Below are 15,871 nucleotides of genomic sequence, written 5' to 3'. Positions count from 1 at the left end.
CAATTGCATACAGGCGATGTTTTATTAATTGATTAATAAGCAAGTTGGTAATGATAATGACATCATAATTGAAAAGAAAAAGATATTCCGCATTTTTAATTAAGCGCTGCTTAATACGATAGTATGATAACATTACCGGATATATACGGGGTGTTACATATCTCACTTTTTAATTATTTCTCCGTCAATTACATTTCCCTAGTATTCAAAAAATTTCTCCTGAACCAAACGTCTCTGGAGGCGTTTGGTTGAGGGAAATTTTTTATGAATAATAGGGAAATAAGAATAGTGGGGAAATAGTTGAAAAGTGAGTTTGGTAGGAAAATGTAAACAAAGTTGTTTGGTTACAAAAAATATTACCGGGGAAATTAGGTAACATTTATGAAGTCTATGTTTTGCTGTAGGTAAAATATAGATGGAAAAAACGATGCTATTACGAAAATACCCCTGTTTTAATTTTTTTTTGAAACAAACATCCTATCCTTTACCTTCAAAACAAGAAAAAAATTGTGTCTTTGGAGGGTATAATGGTCGTTTGAGATATTGCCTACACAGTGCCTTTGCCGGTTTTCACAAAAAACCACCTCCAAGAAATCTTTCTGAACAGTGCCAAACATCATCATTCCACTTACATATTCAAAATGCAATGCAATTAGGATTGGTGGGGATTTAGACTAAATCTATGGAACCAAACGAGTGCTTTCCGAAATGCTTCCTTCGGATGCATAAGAAAGTTTGAAAAAGAACGCAACCAAACACCACTTAGGAAAGGCAATGGCCAAGGAAGAGGACAAGGGAAGTTGTCTTTTACTTCGTTAACAAACTTTTTATTAGTAAAAATATGAACACATATTTAAGAGGCAAACAAGTGTTTTACTTGATTTCAATTGAATGAAAAATTCAGTAAAAGTATAAATGAGTTAGGCTGGTTTAAGGGAGCCTATGACTTAGTCTATATTAAGTCAGATTTGACCTATTACAAAAAGTAAAATAGACTAGTTTTAGTATTTTAAAAAAATCTATTTAGAAAAAAGTCAAAAGCTTTTTTGTACATGTTAGCCTTATAAACCTACAAGTCAGCCTATATCGTATTATTTATTTTAAATAAAATAATGATTTTATTAATTTTAAATAATAAAATAATATTATTTTAATTATTTTTTTAAATATTTAATAAATTTAAACAGACTATCAAAATTTTTATTTTTTAAATATAAGTTCCTCGATAGTTATAATTTAGAATGTATGCAAGGCTATCATATCAGTCTAGAACCAATATTTGAGACATAACTTATTTAAAATAAGGGTTTTATGAGTATAATGTTGTAGGATATAAGAAAAGTTTCCTACTCTCGCAATAAAAAAGGGAGAGAAAGTGAAATGATGAAAGAGAAAAAAAAAAACATGTGAACCCCACCTCTTAATTGTGTGTGCAGGAAAGTTTCATTAGGTTATGTAACATAATACTAATAAAACCCTTAAAATAAAGCCTACCTAGTCTATTTACGCTCTATGTCCATTTCCATTTCCATTTCCATTTCCATGAGAGTTTAAGAGTGCAGCGCCATTTCCATTTCCATAATTCATTTCCCCTTCTCTGCTTTTACCATGTGGGCTCTTCGCAGAGCTTCGCTTCGTCTCAGGTAACTAACTCTCTTTCGTTAATATATATAGGTTTTGAAGAAAACTTGTGGTTGAGATTAATACTCTCCTTAAAGAAAAATAATTCCTCTTTCTTAACCTTTAACACTCCTACTGCTTCTTCCATTCTATATTCCTTTCTTCTTCTATCAGTTCGCCATTTTATTATGGTTACTTTTATGATTTCACATCATCTTCAGAACCTTCTGGAGTAATTTTTTTTTTTTTTTGAGCATTTATATGTGTGTGCAGTATAAATTACTTGCATTGTATCTTTTTATCTTGGGTATGACATCCCGCTGCAGCGTTTTTAGGAATTGGGATCAATGGTTAATGTTAAATCAGGGTACAATGTGCCCAATTTTATGAATTAGTGCAGTATGTGCAATGAGGCTAATAATCTATGGTAAAAGATTCAGAGAGGTAAATTGAAAAGAGAGAGAGAGAATGGAGTCAGAGTTTTTGTGATTCTATTGATCATAAGTTCTCTGTATATGAGAGGCTGTATTTGTAGAGATACAAGTCAACCTACAAAGCAAGCCTAACTGTTCTGAAGCTGTTACAACTGTTTACAACAGTGCTTGAACTGACATGACAGCTTAGCAAACAGAATCTCACCAAACTAACTAATTCTCAACGGAATAGGAGTGACATCTATTACTCTGAGAGCTGCAGCACTCTATTGCTGCACTATCCTACTGTTATATACGCAGTAACTGTTGAGTTACTCTATTATATAGAGAATGTTGGTTTTGTTCTTGTTTCAGACTTTTTATTTGTTCAGTGTTTAGGATCTGTAAAGAGTTTTTGAAGACTGTTTATTTTGCTTTGTTTGTAGGAGCCAAGGATTTATTGTAGGAGCTTCCCGTGTATCTTGTGTCAAATTAAAGCCAACCGCTTGTGTGGAAGGTGAGGCTGGTATCTATGAGTTGAGTCATATATCACATAGTAGGTTATCGATGAGCGCATTTTACGGTACAGTTCATGCTTCCCTGAAATTTAGTTCGAGCAGGCGTGAACTATCGTCACAAGCTGATGCAAGTAGCATGAAAGAGGATGATGATTTGGAAGATGGATTGTCTGAACTGGACACACGGGGAAATAACGATGAGATTGTAACAGACCTGTCTGATGACAATGAGGATGGTGAGAAACCGCATGGTGAGCTGGAGTTATCAGATGCTGAGATTGATTCAACCGAGAAAAAATTGCAGGGTAGAAAGATTCAATCAGAACTATTCAAGGCAATTACGGACCCAGGTTTGTTGGTTCATTCTGCACTGGATAAGTGGGCTAAATAAGGGAAAGAACTAAGCGAGCAAGATATCTCACTGACATTGCTTAATCTTCGGAAGTGTAGAATGTATGCAAGGGCTTTGCAGGTAAATGAATCAAACTTATATTTGATTCCAGTTTATATAATTTAACTGTTAAAGTATTATGCTAATGAACTTTAGGTTGTCATTGCTTCATATTTCTGGATATTGATGTTTGTTTGTTTGTTTGTTATTATACTTGGTAATATTGTTTATCTGAAACTCACAGTCGGTGAAAGTTAATGCTGATGTTCGCTGTCATGCTATGCTTGGTTAACCTTCCACTTCCTCCTGTAGAGAATATAGATAAATTGTAATGATTTTCTTGTATGTTGGTGTAGAAAATCAGAATTCAAATTCAAATATTTTTTCGTTTTTATTTCTTATTAATTAGGATTAATTGTAATTAATTAGAATTAATTGTGATTAGGTTTAGTGGTCATAGCTGAGTCATTCTTATGATTGTGATTAGGTTTGGTGAGTCATAGCTGAGTCATGCTTAGCTATTTTTTCTTGTATAAATACTCCTCATTCCTCATGTAATTATTCAATATATATCGATATACTGAAAACCTTTTTCAATATGGTATCAGAGCAGGTTGGTTCTGAGAAAACTCAGCCACCACAACCACCGTCAAACCGGCGGCACAACGTCGGAAAACTCAACCTCCAACCATTATTAAGGTTATTTTCCCTTCCTACAAAGTCCCAAGGGCAAAGTAAGGCTACCAATCACTGCAGAAGGCAAAATCCCAGCTTTCCACCGCCGTCAGCCACCGTCAGTAGCCGTCGGAAAATTTTTCCGGCGACATTTCCGGCCAAGATCCGCACCATTTGAAACAGAAGGAGCCGATCTACAAGTTTCAAGAAGGACCATCAGATTCTGTTGAGCCACGCGCCCCAACGCGCTAGAGAAAGGACGGAGCGTCCGCCCTACGCGTTACCACACGCAGCCATGTCGATTGAAAGTAAATTTCCATCCAGCAATGTTGCTCAACAAGGTATAGCGTTCCATGTTGATAATAGTAGTCGATGGATTCTTGATTCAGGGGCTTCAGATCATATGACAGGTAATGCAACCTTATTTTGTTCTTATACCCCTTACTATCAACAATCACGAATAAGAACAGCAGATGGCAGCTTCTCTACTATTGCTGGAAAATGATCCATTAAACTTTCTGAACACATTACTTTGAACTCAGTCCTTCATGTTCCCTCTCTTACTTGTAACCTTATCTCTATCAGCAAACTTACTTCTGAGTTACATTGTGTTGCCAAGTTTTCTGTCAATGCTTGTGTTTTCTAGGAACAGGACTCGGGGCTGATGATTGGCAGTGCTAGAGAGGAAGAAGGACTTTATTATTTAGAAAAAGATTATTGTGAAGAAAAAAAATTTGTGAACCACTCGGTATGTTTGTCTGATGATTGTAATGATGTTTTGTTGTGGCATCGTCGATTAGGACACCCAAATTTCATTTATCTTCAGAAGTTGTTCCCAAGCTTATTTATCAATAAAAATCTCAGTTCTTTTTCTTGTGATATTTGTCAGCTTGCAAAACATTCTCGTGTTTCTTATCCTCCTAGAGTCCATCATGATTCTTCTCCATTTACCTTGATTCATAGTGATATATGGGGTCCAGCCCGTGAAAAAAATATCTCTGGTGCTCGTTTGTTTATAACTTTCATAGATGATCACTCTAGGGTATGTTGGGTATACCTTCTAAAGGATAAGTCTGACGCTGCATCCATTTTAAAAACTTTCATGCTATGGTTCAAACTCAGTTCCAGACCTCTATCCAAATTCTTCGAACTGACAATGGTACTGAATATTTTAATTCTGTTCTTGGAAACTATCTCAGCCAGCATGGTATTCTTCATCAAAGTTCATGTCCTAACACCCCTCAACAAAATGGGGTGGCTGAAAGAAAAAATAGACATCTCCTTGAAGTTGCTCGAGCTCTTATGTTTACCATGCATGTCCCTAAATATTTGTGGGGGGAAGTTGTCTTGACTGCAGCATACCTCATCAATCGGATGCCTTCTCGTGTCCTAAATTTTCAATCTCCTTTATCTTGTTTTACCCACACCTTTCCTTCTTTCCGGGCTCATTCTTGGTCCAAGCTCGATCCTAAGTCCATTAAATGTGTCTTCATAGGATATCCTCCTAACCGGAAGGGCTACAAGTGTTACTCATCTTCACTTCGTAAGGTCTTTGTTTCTATGGATGTCACATTTGATGAGAGACAATCTTTTTTTCCTTCGACTTCTCTTCAGGGGGAGTCTATTGGGGTTGATGAAGATAAGTCTTGGAAACCAAATGATTCTGTTGTTTTGCCTTTGCCGTTGGAGACAGGGGGAGTCATTATGCAAAAGACAGGGGGAGTTAATGTGTCAGATAATGGAGATCCTCCCGGGAAATGGGGAAAGTTTTACAGCAGGCGAGAATCACCTCAGGAGCCTCTAGACTGCCAGGATTCTGACTCGAGTCTTAGTTCCAGCAACACTGATACAGCCAACTTAGATGTGCCTATTGCTCTCCGAATAGGTACTAGATCTTGTACTGCTCATCCTATTTCTCATCATATCACATATGAAAAGTTGTCCCCAGGTTTTCGTGCTTTCAACACTATGTTAGACAGTACAAAAATACCAAAAAATATCCAAGAAGCACTTGATGATCCAAAATGGAGGAATGCGGTCTTTGAAGAAATGGATGCACTCAACAAAAATGGAACTTGGGAGTCTGTAGCATTACCCAGAGGAAAGAAAACAGTAGGTTGCAAGTGGGTGTTCACAATAAAGTTTAATGCAGATAACAACATCAACAAGTATAAAGCCAGACTGGTTGCTAAGGGATTCACTCAAACTCATGGGATAGACTATCAAGAGACATTTGCCCCTGTTGCCAAGCTTAACACTATCCGAGTTCTTTTATCACTTGCTGCAAATCTTGGTTGGCCCTTGCAACAATTAGATGTAAAGAATGCTTTCTTGAATGGTGATCTACATGAAGAAGTTTATATGGATCCACCACCTGGTTTTGAAAAAGGAGACGATTCAGTATGCAAGTTGAAAAAGTCTCTCTATGGTCTTAAACAATCTCCTAGAGAGTGGTTTGAGAAGTTTACTCAAGCTGTTAAGGGAAGAAGATTCCTCCAAGCTCAGACTGATCACACTTTATTTTTAAAACACTCTAATGGTGGTAAAATTGCTATTCTCATTGTTTATGTTGATGACATAATTGTCACAGGTAATGATTGTGAGGAGATAAGCTCTTTGAAGAAATGTTTAGCTAATCAGTTTGAACTGAAGGATCTTGGATCTCTCAAATATTTCCTAGGCATGGAAGTTGCTCGAAGTAAGGCAGGAATTTCTTTAACTCAGAAGAAATACATTCCAGACCTGTTACAAGAAACAAGAATGCTTGGGTGCAAGCCAGCAGAGACTCCAGTTGAACCCAATATTAAATTGGGAATCGAAGATGGGAAAGAAGTTGACAAAGAGCAGTATCAGAGATTGGTGGGAAAGTTGATCTACTTATCTCACACTCGGCCTGATATTGCATTTGCAGTTAGCATGGTTAGTCAATTCATGCATTCTCCTAAGGAAAAACACCTGAGTGCAGTTTATAGAATTCTGAAGTACCTCAAAAACACCCCTGGTCGAGGATTGTTCTTTAAAAGGGGACACAAGAGGATGATTGAAATATATACAGATGCAGATTGGGCTGGCTCTGCATTGGACCGAAGATCCACTTCAGGATATTGCACCTATATTTGGGGAAATCTTGTGACCTGGAGAAGTAAGAAACAAACAGTTGTTGCCCGGAGCAGTGCTGAAGCAGAATTTCGGGCTCTAGCCCATGGTATTTGTGAAGGAATTTGGTTAAGAAGACTCCTTGAGGAATTGAAGATCTCTTTTTCCCTACCTGTCAGAGTGCATTGTGATAATAAGGCTGCTGTCAGTATTGCTCAAAATCCAGTTCACCATGACAGAACAAAACATGTGGAGGTTGATCGCCACTTTATCAAAGAAAAAATAGATGATGGAAGTGTATGTATGGTGTATATTCCTACCAAAGAGCAGATTGCAGATATTCTCACTAAGGGCCTACACCGCCCAGCCTTTGAAGACTTGATTGGCAAGTTGGGAATGATCAACATTTACCTCCCAACTTGAGGGGGAGTGTAGAAAATCAGAATTCGAATTCAAATATTTTTTCGTTTTTATTTCCTATTAATTAGGATTAATTGTAATTAATTAGATTTAATTGTGATTAGGTTTAATGAGTCATAGCTGAGTCATTCTTATGATTGTGATTAGGTTTGGTGAGTCATAGCTGAGTCATGTTTCGCTATTTTTTCTTGTATAAATACTCCTCATTCCTCGTGTAATTATTCAATATATATCGATATACTGAAAATCTTTTTCAATAGTTGGTTATAGCCTTTGGAAACTGGTTGCTGCTGCTTCTTATTTGTCTTGTATAATTTTACTAGATGGGCAAAGTTCTTTGAGGTTAATGATGAAAATACCCCATGACGCTGACTAGGTATTCATTCAAACAAGGATATTGTTACATTGTGATAGACCTTTGAAGGATTATTATAGAAAGTGCCACAGGAAAACTTTTCCCTCTGCTGAGTCAGCAATTCTGTTAGGAGAGAATATTCTAGCAATAAATTAACCGTGCCAGTTAAATTCTCCATACCAATTATAGATGAGCTATTGGATGAATTAGGTGGCTCTAGCATTTTTTCAAAATCAGACTTGAAATATGGATTTAATCAGATTTGAATGAAGGAAGGGGATGTAGATAAAACAGCGTTTAAAACACATGAAAGTCACTACAAAAATGTGGCTATGCCTTTTGGGGGTAATGAATGCCCCATCCACTTTTCAAGCTTTAATGGATGAAGTTTTACCCTAGTATTTTTTGATGATATCCTTGTCTTTGGCAAGGATCATTGTTCCCATATTGAATATCTGCGCAAAGTATTTGAAGCTGAGGCGCCATCACTTAAACGCAAACAAGAAGTGCTGTTTTGGAAGAAACCAAGTTGAATTCTTAGGACATATAATTTTTGAAAAGGGGGTTGAGACAGACCCTAAGAAGATCCAAGCTATGACAGATTGGCCCATACCTAAGGATGTTAAATGGTTCCGTGGGTTTTTGGGGCTCGCCGGCTACTATAGAAAATTTGTTAAAAGGTATGGTAAACTTGCTCAACCACTCACTGAATTACTGAAAAACAACAGATTTATTTGGACTCCAGAAAACAAGCTGCCTTTCTAATCTTGAAAGAAGCAATTTGTTCTATACCAGTATTAACACTTCCTGACTTTTCTAAGGTTTTTACTGTTGTCACTGATGCTTCTGGAAAGGGAGTGGGTGTTATCTTAATGCAGGGGAATAGACCTATTGCATATATAAGTCAAGAATTTTCTTCAAAGGCCCAAAGCAAGTCAGTATATGAGAAAGAATTAATGGCAATAGTATTTGCTGTCCAAAAATGGTATCATTACTTGATGGGGAGGCATTTCATAGTCAAGACAGACCAAAAGAGCCTTGGATACTTACCGGAGCAGTAGATATTGGGAGAGGAGCAACAAAAATGGACCTCAAAATTATTGGGGTTTGATTTTGAAGTGCATTATCATCCTGGAAAAGAAAATATAGTAGCGGATGCACTATCTAGGAGAATACAATTCTCAGCTTTGACATAGCTGGAGCTGCCCCAATTATCTGAACTTGAAGCTGAGGTAAAATCTAATGTGCAGCTCAGGGGTATTATCCAAGACCTTTTGGTGGATTCCACTTTGCATAAGGGATTTTCTTTACACGGAGGCAGGCTGCTCTATAATGAGCTGATTGGTTCTCCAAAGTCTTCAAAATTTATCCCTATACTGCTGAAGGAATTTTGTTAGAGAAATATAAAATCATTAATGTAGCCTCATCCAACAACTTAAGTTTTTGGATTGAATTGGCGCTTTACAAATTCCATAACACACATTTTGATGGGCGTTCTGGTTACCTTCGGACATTCAAAAGAATTGCCGGATTATTCTATTGGGAGGGTATGAAAAAACATATACAAGGGCATGTGGCAGCATGTGCCTTATGTCAGCAACATAAGGTCCAAAATCTATCTCCAGCAGACCTCTTGCAACCTTTGCCAATCCCAACTCCAATTTGGGCTGAATTTTCTATGGATTTTATTGGGGGGTCAACAAAGGCTCATGGTTTTGATGTCATATTCATAGTTGTGGATAGACTGACCAAATATGCTCATTTCTTCCTCTTTGTCACCCCTTTGATGCAAAACAAGTTGCTGAGTTGTTTGTTAAAGAGGTGGTACATTTATTGAATTTCCCAAGTCTATTGTTTCTGACCGTGACAGAATTTTTATGAGTATGTTCTGGTCTATTTTTTTCAAGAGTTCAGGCACCCAATTGAAGTATAGGATTATGAAAGAGGGGAAGATCTGGAGTGGTTTAGGCTTTGGAATGAGTTGATTTGGACACCAAATGAGAAAGCTAGGTTTTTGGCTCACCTATGTCTTCCTCACTCTCTCTGTCGCTGAACCACGGGAAGAAGAAGGAAAATGAAATGTTTTTTTTGTGTTTTGGTCACTTAACTCAACTTAAGTGGTCTTAAGCGAGTATTGGTTCGTCTATCTATTCAACTCCAATAATTACCAAACTTTACCCAAAAGTCTGGAATATTATTCTAGGAATATTACTATTTTTATTTTTATATTTTGGGCACTTTCACCAGTACCCATTTATACCCCTTAATTTTCACTGAGTACACTTTTTAACTTCAAAGTGACTCAGATTCATTTAATTAAGCCTTATACTTAATTTCACTCAGTAAAACATGCTTAATTAATTAATTACACTTGATTTACTAATTAGTTAAGATGGGCTATTATAATCAACATATAGGATCCTCATGCATATGCTAATCCAAATATGGCCACCTGCCACCAGAGGCTCCTGCAGCATCCTTACCTGAAAGGGGGTCCCCACAACACGGGGTGAGATATACGAATATATCCAGTAAACCAGGGGTCCTTGGAGCATCTCTCCACCCCACAGTTCCATATCAGTGTAATAGCAATAACAATAATAATGCAGTAAATACATATCTATGCAAAGTGCAATACATCTCCAGGAGAAATCCCTCGAGCTCTCAAGCTGTCCTAAGGAAACTCAGATGCAAATAGTCCTACTGGCCAGCTAACTACCAAGTATGATTTACGCATCGTCATGCAACATACCAACATAGGGAAACACCATCCTATGCCACACCAAATGCATACACATACGTATAACAAAGCATTACACTATTTTATTGCATTTATATACACTATAACTACCACTACCCTTTCAGGGCTTGGTGGAACAATCAAGGGAATTACACCCAAGGTCCGAAGGCTTACCTCAATGCTTCAGTCGACCTTTGTTCTTCACCAACAGTTTCAACAATCAACTTTTACAAACATACACCTATACAAGGGTAATGCAATTAACATATTGCATTCAAGGATAACTCATCATCATCAATCCAAGCTATCCTATTCATACCACAACACAAGGATGAACTTACCTATTTCAAGGACTAATCCATCTCCATTGCTTGCTCCAAAGGTTGGTCAATTAAGGTTGATCCAATTGCCTCAATCCTAGACAACACAAGGATACAATCAATGACCAACCAAACAATGGTTCAACAATGCAAGAAAACTCATAACCAAGTGTCATATTCTTGCAATTTTCCAAACCTACTCATTTGACTACTAAGCTCATTTCTAGCATTTTTCATAACATCTACTAAGTCTCAAACTTCCTAGAGCATAGCCAATTTAATCACATTTTTATGAAAACCCTAATACACTATTCACAAACCCTAATTCATGCAAAATCTAGGGATTTAGTGTGCAAAGTAGTGGAAACTTACCACCAATGACTACACAACGATGCAATGAGCGCTCCCCAAGCTTCAATGGAGAGAATCACCCCAAAACCCCAACTCTCACCAAAAGGGGCGAATTTTGGAGGGTTGATATCTCTCTCCCCAATAACTCTCACTCAAAACAAAGCTAGGATTATGAAAGAGGGGAAGAATCTAAGTGGTTTAGGCTTTTGAACGGATGAATTTGGTTGAGATTTGCTCTCTCTTTCTCTCTCTCCCTTTTCTCTTCCTTCTTTCTCCTTCTCCTTCTTCTTCTTTCTCCTTCTTTCTCCTTCTCTGGTTGCTCGACGAAATGGGGTGGGAAATGGGGCTCTTTTGGCTTTTAGTCACTTAACATTGGTTAAGTGGCTTTAAGCGGGTATTGGTTCGTCTATCTGTTCAACTCCAATAATTACCAAACTTTACCCAAAAGTCCGGAATATTATTCTAGGAATATTTACAATTTTATTTTTATATTTTGGGCACTTTCGCCAGTACCCATTTATACCCCTTAATTTTCACTGAGTATACTTTTTAACTCCAAAGTGACTCAGATTCATTTCATTAAGCCTTATACTTAACTTTACTCACTAAAACATGTTTAATTAATTAATTACACTTGATTTACTAATTAATTAAGATGGGCTATTATAGGCTACACCGCGCCAAGTTCTGGTATAATACAACACTGAAGAGTTCTACAGGAATGACTCCCTTCAAGGCTCTTTATGGGAGTGACCCACCATCTTTGATCAAAGAACAGTGCAATTCTCCTGCTGTTGATGAAGTATCAGTTTGGCTTCAAGAGCATGATAATGCCTTAATGACCTGCACCAGAATCTGATTACAGCCCAGAACCGCATGAAAATTCAAGCTGATCACCATAGGAGGGATGTTACTTTTGCTGTCAATGATATGGTATATCTGAAGTTGCAAACTTATCATTTGCAGTCTTTGGCTAAGCGACTTAATGAGAAGTTGAGTCCTAGGTTCTATGGTCCATTCAAGGTGTTGGAAAGAATTGTTGAAGCTGCTTACTGATTGGATCTACCCCTTACAAGTAAAGTTCATCCCATATTCCATTTTTCACTTCTAAAAAGAGCTGTTTCTCCTTCAATTTCAGCTAATATCTAGCCCCTGCCTCCAATGTTAAATGAGGACTGGGAATTAATGGTGGAATTGGAGGAGTTGGTGGATTGGAGCCATTATCAATCAGTTTCCAAACTTCACCTTGAGGAGAAGGTGAAACTTTTAGGGGCGAGTATTGATAGACCTTTGAAGGTTTATTATAGAAAGCGCCATAAGAAAACTTTTCCCTCTGCTGAGTCAGCAATTCTGTTAGGAGAGAATATTCTAGCAGGTGGAGCAAATTAGGATGCTGGCATGCTGCCAACATGGCTAACAGAAATGGTGAAGAAAAACATGGGGTCCTGGTAGTTAAATAGGAGAGTTTTGTAAGGAAAAAAGTTATCTAGTGTATTGGGATAATTTTGGGAGGGTCCTCAGGGCTCCTCGAACTGCTCTGTTGTTTCTCTTATTTTCTGGCATTGGTGTTTGTAAATTCAAAATTTAAGATCAATATCTGTCATACTGTTTCATTTCTTTCAAATTATTTTCTCTGATATTAGTAAATTTTATCACATTGCCCACTTGAGATTTTTTTGCTATTCCCGCCAGTGGTTTGATTTTGAGGGCGACGATAAACATTTATTTACTTATATTTTGATATTAGTTTCCAGGATTAATTCTGAACCAGCTTATGATTGGATTTTGGGTTTGTTTGTCCCGTCATCTACTTGATTCTGTGCCTTTCTACCATTACTAAACATTATTCCTTCTCTTTAAGAAGAATCATGCTGTTGGTCTTCTTTATCCACCTAGTGCTCCTTTTTTTCTTTTTTAATTCTTATAATTTCTTGGGTAATGACTACTTGATTTCTCATGATAATGAGATTTCGGTACATTTTCATGGATTACGTCCTAATAATGCGATACTCACTGGTACCCATTTGTTGAATTTCATCATTTCGATGGTATTTAAGGTAATGCTAGTCAATCACGGCACTATCATACTTCCAGCATCCCACTTGTTTTCTGGTGATTTTCCAGCAACCCAGTGATTTTTTGGCCAAGTCCAGTTCTTCGACCATCTTCTCGCTGGCTTTTTTTTGGGGCATTTTCTGGCAGCCCACTGATCACCATTCGGCCTCTACTTATTCACACAATCCTCTGTTCGTTCAGTTCCAATAAAACACATTCTATGCTTCCTCCTCTGTCGCAGGTCTGATTCACGCATGTCTTTGTTTCTATTCTTTTCTTTGTTTCTTTTTTGCCGTGTTGTGTGCTTCACTGCCCACTAATTTTGATCTCATGAGTCCATTCTCATTATGATATTTTAGGTTAATTCCATCATCTTCCTTTTTTTTAACTTCATTCCTATTTGTTTATTTGTGATTGAAAGGTCATGGATTTGAATCCGACAAATAGCCTATTTCAAATTGTGCAAAGGTAAGGCTACTTACAAGAATTGCTCTCACTCCTACCCTTACTAGTTGGGGTTTATGTATATAGTATAAATTATTTTGTGTTGTATCCATAATCTTTGGATAGCAACCATGTCGCTATTTGCTTTCCCTGGATAGTATTTTTTGGGTTTGTCACTCCACACCATAATTCAGAAAAGACAACTATGGTTAGGGTTGCAGGGAATGGGGGATGGTTATTTTTTTGGCATATTGATATGTTGCAAATGCTTTCAATAGCATGTAATTTTTGTTCAGTTGATAATGCAATGCAGGCATATTGTCTTTTATGGATGTTATTGTTCTATAAATGTATTCTATGTATATGTAACAACTATATATTTGTTTAACTGATTGGCATTGTTAATGTATATTTTCGGTGTTTGAGTTTCTAGTTTTCCAATATGTTTGTTAGTGTAATTTATTCGTATTATTTTTCGTTGGTACCGTAGCTCTTACACTGGCTAGACTCAAACAAGAAGCTTGAATTTATTGAGAAAGATTACGCTACCCAACTTGATTTGATTGCCAAATTGCATGGCCTTCCGAAGGCAGAGAAATACATGGAGAGTGTTCCAGAATCTTTTAGAGGGGTTTTTGTATACCAAACTTTACTGGCTAACTGTGTTAGTCAGAAAAATTTGAAGAAAACAGAGGAAACATTCAATAAAATGAAGGACTTAGATCTTCCTGTTACGGCATTTGCTTGTAACCAGTTGCTTCTTATTTATAAGAGGTTTGACAAGAAGAAAATTGCTGATGTGTTACTGTTGATGAAAAAGGAGAATGTCAAACCTTCTCTTTTTACTTATCGAATCTTAATTAACGTGAAGGGCCACTCCAAGGATATTACTGGAATGGAACAAATTGTTGAGACAATGAAGGCTGAAGGCATTGAACCATACTTGGCAACACAGGCATCCTTGGCTAAGCATTACTCCTCAGCCGAGTTTAAAGAAAAAGCTGAAGCTATATTGAAGGAGATAGAAGGTGAAAATTTGAAAGTGAATCGAAGGGCATGCTTTAGATTGCTCCGCCTTTATGCAGACCTAGGTAAGGCTGACAAAGTGGAGCGAATTTGGAAGGTCTGTGAGTCAAAGCCTCAGATTGAGGAAAGCCTGGCTGCAATTGAAGCTTGGGGAAAATTAAAGAAAATTGAAGAAGCAGAAACAGTTTTTGAGATGATGTTAAAGAAATGGAAACTTACTTCCAGCAACTACTCGGTACTCCTGAAAGTTTATGCAAATCATAATATGCTAGCGAAGGGTAAGGATTTTATTAAGCAAATGGAAGACAGTGGGTGCAAAATAAGCCCATTTGCCTGGGATTCACTTGTGAAACTTTATGTCCAAGCAGGGGAAGTGGAGAAGGCAGACTCTATTTTGCATAAGGCAATCCAGAAGAATCCGATGAAGCCAATGTTTACTACTTTTATGGCTATTTTGGAGAAATATGCAAAGAGGGGTGACATCCATAATTCTGAAAAGATTTTCCAAAAAATGAGAGAAGCTGGTTTTGTTTCTGGAATTAGTCTGTTCCAAGTTCTGATTCAAGCCTATATAAATGCCAAGCTTCCTGCATATGGGATGAGGGAGAGGATGAAAGCTGATAACATATTTCCCAACAAAACTGTGGCCATCCAGTTGGTTCAAGTTGATGCATTTAGGAAGAAAGCTGTTTCAGATTTGCTTGATTGATGAAAATTAGCATGTTATGGTTCCCAACACCTTTTTTTCCTATTTATAATTTTGAGTGTAATGAAATTAACGCTTTGTATGTATAATATCTTTAAACTTCATAATTTTTCAAATGTTTTAGCAGGGGAAAGAGAATTAAGGAAAAAAGAAAAACTTGAGCTGTGTTTGCATTTCATTCCTTATTAATGTTTTTTTTTTTTTTTGGGTGTGGTCAAGGGTGAAACATCCCAACCAAAGAAAAGAAAACCAAACAAATAATCAAGAAACAAAACTACGTAAATGTCCCACACAGGCCATATCAACCAACACTAAATTAAAAAGATCAGGGGGAGGGAATTGAAGAAGACTCATAAAATCCTCCAAGATGGTCCCATGGAAAATTAGCCAATTAGTCAACACATTGATTTCCTTCTCTATAGACATGTTGAAATCGAACTGACCAGTTCCTTGTTAACCAAGCTCGTATCCGAGTCACTAAATATGACTCATGAGCAGCATCACCAGACTTGGTGAGCACCGCAATTGCATTACTATAATCACTTTCCTCCGGCCACTAGCCCAGGCCTTCTCTAATCCTTTTAAAATTCCTCAAAATTCTGCAATCAAAGCTGAGCAACAACCTATATTATATGTGAAATCCCCTAACCAGTGGCGTGCATGATCACGAAGAATACCACCGCATGTAGCTAGACCAGGGTTGCCTGCAGACGCACCATTAGTGTTAACTTTGATCCAATC

The 15,871-nt window shown here is 37.3% G+C and overlaps 1 pseudogene; it reads left to right on the top strand.

Annotated features, from left to right (window-relative positions):
- Positions 1-1,565: 1,565 nt before the first annotated feature.
- On the top strand, positions 1,566-15,192 carry LOC133309944 (pentatricopeptide repeat-containing protein At1g80270, mitochondrial-like; annotated as a pseudogene).
- Positions 15,193-15,871: the final 679 nt, after the last annotated feature.

Source organism: Gastrolobium bilobum, unplaced genomic scaffold (assembly GCF_033153095.1).
Source record: "Gastrolobium bilobum isolate Gb01-03AN ecotype WA unplaced genomic scaffold, APGP_CSIRO_Gbil_v1 utg14995, whole genome shotgun sequence".
Classification (NCBI taxonomy): Eukaryota; Viridiplantae; Streptophyta; class Magnoliopsida; order Fabales; family Fabaceae; genus Gastrolobium; species Gastrolobium bilobum.
The sequence above is the reverse complement of the archived record's forward strand: the minus strand, read 5'-3'. Positions and strand labels throughout refer to the sequence as shown.